This window comes from Mustela lutreola, chromosome 4 (assembly GCF_030435805.1).
Source record: "Mustela lutreola isolate mMusLut2 chromosome 4, mMusLut2.pri, whole genome shotgun sequence".
NCBI lineage: Eukaryota > Metazoa > Chordata > Mammalia > Carnivora > Mustelidae > Mustela > Mustela lutreola.
The window spans coordinates 81294334-81305281 of record NC_081293.1 but is presented as its reverse complement, the minus strand read 5'-3'; positions in this window follow the sequence as shown (position 1 = coordinate 81305281).

Genomic DNA, 10948 nt, shown 5'->3' with positions numbered 1-10948 from the left:
ACCTGAGCCTAAATCAAGAGATGGATGCTTAACTGACGGAGCCACCCAAGCGCCCCAAGGTTAATGGAATATTAAAAGGACATGGTCCATACAAAGGACACACTTTGTGCAAATGATGCCCTGATGATCTATTAGATTTTCACATGTTAATTTTTAAATAGAGCAAGTGGTAATGGAAGAAGAGAGGGATCCTGCATTGTTGGTCTCAGTTTTCTCCATGTTTCTTCCTGTTTCTTTCAGTGGCCTGTATCCTTTGCATAAATGGTAAAATTTGGTAGTGTTTAGAGCTATGATTCTTATAATGCTGATTTGACTTGACACCTTATGTTGTCTAATGATAAAGTTTCTAAAGGAGGCAAATCTACAGCATGAACCAGAATTATCTTGTACACTGATGAATTGGAAACACTAGATAATGCTTTGCACATTAGTAGAACCAAAATCTCTTTGCATTAAATTTCTCCTCCTCTCATGGTTCTCCACTTTAGCCACCTCAATTTTGTCTTGTGTCACAGAATGCCTTTCTAAAATTCTTCTTTCTGCAATGCTACACCCTAGCTTGCAGAAAATTAAAGAGAACACAAGTGAATCATCCAGTCCTGAAAACACGGTAGGGAGGAAGGTTAGGTTTTGCTAATATGAGAGGGATGGGTGAAGGAAACACCTCTTGTTCTCTGCTCAGTAAAGAACAACAAAGAAGGATGCACTTGCAGGAAGTGTAATATGCTAATGTGACTCTTGAAACCGTTACACAGGATTTAAGAAGTTTTACAGCATTATTTATTCCTCAGTCGGATACAAGATATTTATTCAGAGAGATTTAGTACAGCTAGCAGTTCTAAGTCTTGGAGAAAGAAGCAATCCTAAACTCACAGCTAAAGAATAATCTTTTTCCCCCCCTCTGAGAAGTTGGGCAATATATAAACAAGGCAGTAAGTGGGAATTTATAATATGAATTTGTTAAAGAAATACGTAGTAAATAAAAGTCCTTGGGAAGCTATCCCTATAATTTAGGATAGCATATGCATATAAATTTTAAATTATTTGTATCAGGGAACTGTAAGCACCAGGACTCTCTTACACACGTGCATACACACACATGCACACGTGCACACACACACACACACACACACACACAAACAGAAAGGGATATTTGTTTGTAAAATGTGAGCTTACAGTCCCTGACACCTGAGTTTTAAGCTTTCCTTTTACCAGACTTAAGATTCACCTCTTTGCTTCCCAACTAATATCTCTTTTGGCTTTAGACAGCTGTCTGAAATGCCTTACCCATTGGTATCTTAATCAATACACACACAAATTCATACATATGTCTCTGTAACTAGTATTTTCCTACCCGCCCATCTGTCCTACTTCTCCATCTGTCCCACTCTTAGGCCAAAATTCCACTTTAATCATCACCTGGGAGCACACACCTGAGCATGGACCTATCACGTCACAGCAGGTCCTGGGATGGGCATTTGGAACAAGCCTGTTTATTCAGAGATTGTATACATTCATGTTACATTTTGACTAAAGTTAAATTTTAAGACCTTTTAGGGAAATGGGAGTGTTCGCCCCCTCTAGCTTGAGATCATTAATGCAACTAAATGAACACACTGCAGGGCTCTACTTTCTGCTCATACTTTAAAATAGGTATGTAAAAATTTTAGGACCAGCATATTTCTTACTAAGCAAATTCTTCATTGTGCTGAAATGTCAGGAGATGATACATCTAGCCACGAATTAAATACTTTAATTATATTTTAATCCTGGCACCATCTTACTATTTTCTAAAAGAAAGAAAGGAGGGGAGGGGGGAGGCAGGGTGGGGGGAGAAGCAAGGAGGGAGAGAGGGAAGAAGAAAGGAAGGAAAGTTTAAGAGATTTTCTTCACAGAAGAATAAATTGTTCAAATACTATTAAATGATACAAATCAACACTTGTTTCTTTTTTTTTTTTTAAAGATTTTATTTATGTATTTTACAGAGAGAGATCACAAGTAGGCAGAGAGGCAGGCAGAGAGAGAGAGAGGAGGAAGCAGGCTCCTGCTGAGCAGAGACCCCGATGCGGGACTCGATCCCAGGACCCTGAGATCAAGACCTGAGCCGAAGGCAGCGGCTTAACCCACTGAGCCACCCAGGCGCCCCTCAACACTTGTTTCAATTTGAGATTGAAGGAGCCTTGGTGTGAATGCTGATATTATAATTCTTATTATTTTCTTATACATTACTGAACATGTAGATAGGGGAGACCGTTCACAAATGGGGAAGTAGAGAATGATGATGAAATTGTAATTGAACAAAAGTATTTGGAACATTTACTTCCCTTTGAGAACAATGATACAACAATATTGTGCATATTGTCCCAATAGAAGCAAATTTTAATTTCATATTTAGGGATTTAATGCATTTAGCACATTAAATTTACATCTGATTTCTTTATTAATTGTATGCCTGTCTGTTTAGTAGATTCTAAACTTTTGTCTCCATCTCTGTGGACCTAAAATTAATCTGATTCCTTTTTCTGGGCACTCAAGTGAGTCTGAGTGGTTTAATCTCTATCCCCAGGAGCACAACCAAATCCATCTCCACTGAAATCTTGACTCCTCTGTGACTTGGCTCTGCATCTGGGTTCCCATCTGTCACACATTTCACTGCCTTTGTGCCCCCCCAGGAGACTATTTGAAGACAATAAGAAAAAAAAACGTAGTGGACCCCATAATGTTCAGCCGCTATGATCATGAAGGAGCAGGAGGCTAGCTGAGGACAAAGCAAAAGCTGGTGCCTTGCACCCCCCCTTCACCCGCTCCCCTCCATATGTGTAGCATTCCTCAGGCATCCCTGACTGCCATAAAACGATAAATAGTTAACTTGTAGAGATCACAGTCCTGCAAGGTAGGAGTCTCCCTTGGTTTGCAAATGTCCTTGAGATTACAACAAAGAAGTTACCTTATCAATAGCCCAACTTCCAAAGACACAAATCAGTTCCTCAAGCCCTAATGTCACACTCCCCTCCATGAAAAACCGAAGGAGGCAGGGGTAGAAAGAAAAGTAAATAAAGTTAAATTTCTTCTAAACCTAAATCTCACTAACAAGGACGTTTGATAGCAGGAATGTAACATTCCACCAGGAGACTCCCAATTGTCTTTATGTTAGTGCCTCATTAGAGGGAAAGTGGCCTTGGCTTGATAGTAACAAGGCCTTCAATATCCTGATAGTGCTTTTTTTTTTTTTTTTGCATGCGTGGGCTAACTGGCCAATTCTGCTTCTGTAAGATTGCTTTGTCTGCTTTCCGGGCGGGTCCCCTGACTCAATCCACTGACGCCAAGTATGCCTGTTCAAACTGTCAATCAATCAGCTCAGCCCCACCCAAAACTTGTTTGTATCTGTCTATAAAAATCCTGCACCCACCCAGCTCCGGACCTCTCTCGGCGCTATGGGCAACGAGCAGCGCAGAGGTCCAGGTTCGAACCTGCAATAAACGACCCTTGCTGCTTGGCTTTGACTCACGTCTCTGGTGGTCTTTTAAGGTGGGAGTAATATTCAGTTGGCATTTCAATCACAATATGGAACGTCATGATCTCAGTGATTTCCACCACTGGATAAGTAAGAAATGGAGCAGTGCTCTAACCTTGATGCATTCCGCAGTACTCATATGTGTTGGAAATTGCCTGATCAAGGATTTAATAAGAAATCTCCTCTTTCTTACTTCTCTCAGAATTTTGATATTAAAGTACCATGGGCCTCTAAGATTAACAAAATTAATGCAAGGAACTTTCATCTCACCCAAGAGAGAATTATGGTGATAGAGTCCTAATACTATGAGTTTTTATGCCATTGCTAATTTTTAATAATATTAATACTGAGAGGGATAATAAGAACATAGCAGGACTTGGAATAGGGTTGTTGGTGGTGTTTATAATTTGAAGTCCAAGAGGGAGATATTGAATTCAGTGTTATACTCACAACCATGCCCAAATGTTTTATTTAATATTCAGTTTACATGATGCCAAACAACCTATTAATTATGCAAAAATAAATCAACTTGTTCTTTGTACCAGAAAGTTTAAAAAAAAAAAAAAAACCCAACACTAGGTAGCTCACCACTTCTTCCCTGGGTAATAACTTCAGTTGAAATTTTAATTTATTTATTCATTGCAAAAGTGAACATCCCATATTGTGTCTACCTAGTTATGGCTCTTATATATCAACGTTTTTATGTTTGTTAGTTTTAGTGCATTGGGGATAACATTTTTACGTTGATATTTACATGTATCAGAAAATGCAGCACGAATTCAAGGAACATCTACAGAGATAAGAGAAATAGGAAGCATTATACCTGCCAGGCTCTTTGTCTAGGGGAGAACAAGCACCCTCCCACAATTTTCTAGTAGCCTTTCCTGCTCTCCGTCTGTCTCTGCCTTTTATCTCTTTTCCTCTCTCTGCTTGTGTGTCCATTTATACTGCATATTCTTACTGTTTTATAGGATTTCAAGAGAAAAGAATGTGGAAGGTAAGGTGAGATGGGGTACAACAACCAATTCATTAAAAGCGGGGTACAGTTAAGACTTTTAGACTAGAGAACCTTAAAAATCCGCTTAAAATTTAAAAATATATAAAAAATAAATAGCAGCTTAAGATATATGTTGCTTTGTTCACAGGGATTTGGCGAAGATTTGTGTACAAGGAAGTGATGTGTTAGAGAGAACCCGAATCCTGATTCCTCTGGCACTACTGGCAAAGACTCTATCGCGATCATTGTTAGGTTGGAGATATGGCCACCTTAGAGGTACTCTCTAGTTAAGTCAACTCTTACTGCTGGGATTCCCCAAAACATTGTGGACAGAACTCTATAGGTGCTTGACCGGAGAAAGTGGGTAACTTTGAAAGACAAGCTTTGTTGGAATAGACTTTTCCCTTAAAATACAAGAGACTGTCTCCTGGGACAAGAAAAGCACATGGCATAGTGAAGGACACTCAGCTGAGAGACGAGAATATTGACACTGTTCTCTACAGTCCCTAATTGTGTGACAAAGGAAAAGTCTCCTAGAACCAAGGGATTCCAAGTCTCTATTTTGAGAACTATGGCACAAAATTATCTCTAAGAATCACACCATAGCTTTGTGACATGCCATGATCCAGAATTGTTCCCTTGGCCTCTGAGTCTAATCACAGAAAGAATGCAAAAACAATGTCACTATTTGTGCCATAAAAAGGCCAGCTTTGCTCACCTTAGAGGAGCACACCTGAAGGCGCTTCCTTGCGTCAGACTCTGCACCAGCTAGAGGCACACGTGAGGTTTTCCTCCCCCTCCCCAGGCAGTTGGGGAATATACTGACTGCAAATGGCCAATTTTCTGAACTCTTTTATTAAAATTGTGATTTCAGGAGCACCCAATGGACCTCCTTTTCAGTGGGACCATAAGGTCTGGGTATCTTTAGAAAATCATCAGAGAACTCAGCCATGGAGGAGATCAAAGCACAAATGATTTCTTTTAAGTCTTCTGGAAAGTCAAAACTCTCCCATTTTGTTTTCCCACCTGTGATAGAAAGATCCAGACTTGTTGATACTTAATTTGCTATTGATAACTTCTAAAAAATGTAAAGAAGCAATCCATCAGGGGCTCCTGGGTGGCTCAGTGGGTTAAAGCCTCTGCTTTTGGCTCAGGTCATGATCCCAGGGTCCTGGGATCGAGCCCCGCATCAGGCTTTCTGCTCAGCAGTGAGCCTGCTTCCTCCTCTCCCTGCCTGCTTCTCTGCCTATTTGTGATCTCTGTCTGTCAAGTAAATAAATAAAATCTTAAAAAAAAAAAAAAAAAGCAATCCATCAGAATAATTCTGGCAAATGCCAAGGCTATGAAAATGGTTTAATTATAAGGATGCCTTTCAGTGGCTTGGGTCTGGACTCTCTGTTTGGTTAGCAGAGGAAGAAGGGAAAAAAAGAAAGCATTTTCCTCAGGCAGGCATATTCACTAATCCTTGAAATATAGCGGACTCCCTAGATTAGGAAATAGGTCAACTTCATGCCTTTGTGTCTAAAGATTTCATTTCTGTGAATGTGCTTGTAAACTGGCAGGTGGAGAATTGTCTGGGCTCCAAGCAGAACTAGAACCCTCACACTGGCCCCAGATGGAGCTCGCTCTGTGCCTTGTCAGGGGGGAAGAGACATTTTCATCAACTGTGGGTGATCCAGAAACTCCCATGTGCACTAGAAAGTAACACAGTTGGAACTTCTAAAAAAAGCTCCTAACTAAAAAAGTTTCTCTACAAAATCTGTATTAGTGTGGGGGTTGACTTCTGACTGCAGGCCTGCAACAGAACTCTATTCTTTCTCATGGTATTAATCTTTTATACTTTGTAATTTAGAATTCTGCTTTAAGAGATCAGCTCAGTAGTTTTGCTTCTAACTTTTCCATTAACAGTTGTGTGGAATGCTTTCAACCAAACCTTGTTTATCTTCTGATGTGCGGTGTCTTTTTTGGGTATTTCCTTGCAAAATCAGACCCCCTACTTTCAATTAGTTATAAAGTGTTAGAATGTTAAATGGCTATGTGTGCCAATACCACGCTGTACTCTGGAAATCCTGTTAGGAGTTGTAGAAAACATGCTATCAAGTTTCTAGCCACTTCAAAAGCATACAAATGTTGGCACATCAAAGATTCTAATTCATTTTTAAAGTAACACAGAGCGAGTTTTTGAACTTAACGATAAATTGGCAATTTGAAATCAGTAAGTGATGGAATGTTGATCTGCTTTGGGCCTGCAGGATGGATTGCAGGAAAATGCCCTATTCTGATGAATCAGTAGAACCCAGCAAATAGAAAAGCATATGCACACTTCCTAAAGTTTGCTTGCTGGCACCATTCCTCTGCATTGAAAAACCAAACTCATTAACCAGCTGAATATAAAGCAGTGCATTCCACAGTTAATCATGCTGTTCTGGGCACATCAAATTAGCTCTATTCAGAGAAGCATGATGCTTACTAAGTCCATAGCCTCAGAAAATAGTACCTGGGAATTGGGAGTATCCTATGGATTGAAAATCGATCAGAAGGGAAATGGAAGTAGAATGTAGAAAATAAAAGTCCATTTCCTAGTAAGAGTATATAAAAATCCTGACAGTTTGCTTTCTTGTTGGGTTCTGTATGTCTTGCCATCAGAGAATACATGATATGGCCATTATACAATGTGTTGTATATTAAGTAATGAGAAATCTGAGTAGAACACCCTACATTGCAAAGTTCTGCACTATTTTTGGAAATATGGAAACAGGTAGAAAATAATAAAACACTTCCAGACCTGTAGTCCATGCAGACAGTACCAGGGTAAAGAGATCTAAGAATGGAGAGAGAATAATTAGAGAAATCAGATATTGATGTATATTTTGAAGCACAGAAATGAAAATCATTGGTCTACAAAAGAGTGTTAAATTCAACATAATTCACACTTATCAGGTACACAGTACACACCAGGCATTCAGCTAGATATTAGGGATGCCACCATGAATTGTGCTGTACAAAGGAAAGAGAGAAAATTTGCCCTATGCAGGATATTGCAAACATTTTGGCTTGGATGATGAATCAGCATTGGGTGGTAAGAAGAAATAGGCAGATAAGAGAGGAAGCTCCAACTAGACCATATATTTGACATTATAAAAAGCCATGTGTTTATAGATGGGAAGACTAAAATTGATTGGCCTGAAAATACACTGGAAAGTAGTGCCATTAGAATGTCATTAGAATGACACCAAATTGGCAGGGGCACCATAGATTCTGTAACCAAGGCCCCGTCAATATTCAATGATCACTCAATCTGTCACATTGACCATATGGCAATTCAAGTCACGCTTTAAGGAAGCCAGAGTGACACGTGTTCTCAACGTGTTCGAGCACAGACTAATGCACTTCCTGAAACAGGACTGCCAGCTCTGATTCTATTGAGCAGGAACCAATGTCAGGAGGCCAACGTTATAAGCAAAACATTTCTTCTCCATATGACTACAACAAAGTGCTTGAATTGCTGGTGTATAATCAAGTTAAGCAATTCAGTAGTGGGTAAGTAGATAATAAATGCACACTTCACAACCCAGCAAAAGAACGCTTTTCACAGATGGCTGAGCGTGGCAGAAATCATCATAAAACTAAGCTAACTCCTTCGCCTTCATGTAGGAGAGATTTCGCATCAAGTCTGTACCTCCGTCCTTCTCCGGCAATGCTGGAGAACAGAACCAGGACTCAAATGCCATTTGCAAATCAGATGCTGCTGTATCGATGGCAAAACCAGGACCAAGCTCCCAAGACCATGTTCCTGGCACTGAAGAAGCAACTTTGAAGAGACAAGTGCTTAGCCTGAGGGAACAACAGAGTGACCCTGGCATCTGTGCTATGCTGATAAATTTAGGGGGCAACATTTCTTTTTCTTTCTTTTTTTTTCTCCCTGTTTTTTTAAATTAACATATAATGCATTATTTGCTCCAGGGGTACAGGTCTGTGGATCATCAGTCTTAATACAATTCACAGCACTCACCATAGCACATGCCCTCCCCAGTGTCCATCACCCAGCCACCCCATCCCTCCCACCTCCTCCTTCCGGCAACCCTCAGTTTGTTTCCTGAGACTAAGAGTCTCATATGGCTTGTCTCCCTCTCTGACCCCATCTTATTTTTTCCCTCCCTATCCCCCAGGAACCCCTGCCCTCACAAACACCTCATATTAGAGAGATCATATGATAATCGTCTCCCTCTGATTGACTTATTTCACTTAGCATAATACCTAGATGTCCATCGACCGATGAATGGATAAAGAAGATATGGTGTATATACACAGTGGAATACTATTCAGCCATGAACACTCCCAAAATCTTGCCATTTGCAACAATATGGATGGAATTAGAGGGCATTATCCTAAGGGAGCAGCATTTAGATTCTGAACTATTTTAACACTGGTATGTACTTAAAAAAAATAAAAATAAAAATAAGGCAAGCATCATCTTGCCAAAGCATCATTACACTAAAACAACAGCTTTATTTATTTAGTGACTAGCCTCCAAATGACATTTCATGCTAAATGGGTCAAGAATAGGATGGTGCAGTTCTCAAATGTTATTTGTTTGTGCCAGTCAATATTTTGTTGAGCTCGGTAATGAATGGACCAGCAGGGAGATGAAGGAGTTACTTTAAAAAGGATTTAGAAAGTGGAGATTTATACAGTCAGTTTTGAAAGGGATACCTAAATTTAAGATTGCTAAATTAGTTAGAGGACTGGATAACTTCTTACAGTCATGAAATCACAGCTTCTTTCAATTTTTGCAAATTAAATTCTAACCTTGGGGGATGTATTGGCTGGGGGTGGTTGGCCAAAGGAACTGTCACAATTAATTTCTGAGGAGGGTAAAGCAGACTTCCTAGAACATGCATGAACTTGAAAGAACACACATCTCGTCTCTCCCAAAGGGTGGAATACAATTTTGTTTCACAAAGATCTTCTCTTATCATATTCATTTTTTTTTTCTTTCTGCCACATGTATTTGTTCCTGATAGTGCAGACACTGGCTCTAGGCTCAGATAAACTCATACGCTGGACTTCAGAAATCCCATATCCATTAAAGAAATCTCTTTTTCCCCTTCATTTTTCTCACATGTAAGTTTATGACAAGACAGGGTTAGCGTTTCACCTGGACCACACAGCCTTTCAGAAGCAGGAATGGAGCTGAACCCCAAGGTGCCTGACTTCTTTTTGGGACTCCTTCCAATATACTATGCTGCTCATTTGTATAAAAAGTATGCAGCTTATGCATTTCATAAGCTTTATGCACTTCCTATAGGGTTAAGGGGGAAAAAAACCTTGACAATAGCATTCTTACTGTGTGGTTCTCCTTGGGCTTTACTTCTGTACTTCTTAGGTGGCATGATCACTCACTTTTTAAAGCTAAAATGGAGTTGAGCAAGTAAAGTTGCTGGTTTACAATTCTAGTTGCTACCATGCATGCATAGTAAGTAAACCACAGACAACAAACATGCCAGGTGCCCTGGGGTGATTTCCTTTTGGAGATTCATATTCTGGATCACGATATTCCAAGCACGGCACTGCTGAAAACAAAAACTAAAATACTGGGAATCATAAAACTGTACAATTCAAACCGTGTAGTTCTGGGGAGGAAAACTGAGAACGAATGGCTAAGGCAGTGAGTCATCTGTTAGCATCGAAGCTCCAAACCATTACATCTTTTTTTTAAAAAGTTTTAAAAATTAACATATAATGTATTATTTGTTTCAGGGATACAGGTCTGTGATTCCTCAGTCTTACACAATTCACAGCATTCACCATAGCACATATCTTCTGCAACGTCCATCACCCAGCCACCCCATTGCTCCCACCTTTCTCCCCTCCAGCAACCCTCACTTTGCTTCCTGAGTTTGAGTCTCTTACGGTTTGTCTCTCTGTCTGGTTTCATCGTGTTTCATTTTTTCCTCCCTTCCCCTCTGTTCCTCTGTGTTGCTTCTCAAATTCCTCATATCAGTGAGATCATATGATAATTGTCTTTCTCTGATTGACTTATTTCATTCAGCCTGATACCCTCTAGTTCCATCTACATCAAACTCAACACCCAAAGAATAATCCAATCAAGAAACAGGCAGAAGACATGAAAAGACATTTCTGCAAAAAAGATATCCAAATGGCCAACAGACACATGAAAAGTACTCAACATTACTTGGCATCAGGGAAATACAAATCAAAACCACAGTGAGATACTAGCTCACACTAGTCAGAATGACTAAAATTAACAAGTCAGGAAATGACACATGTTGGTGAGGATGTGGAGAAAGGGGAACCCTCCTACACTGTTGCTGGGAATGCAGGCTGGTGTAGCCACTCTGGAAAACAGTATGGAGATTCCTCAAAAAGTTGAAAATGGAGCTACCCTATGACCCAGCAATCACATTACTGGGTAT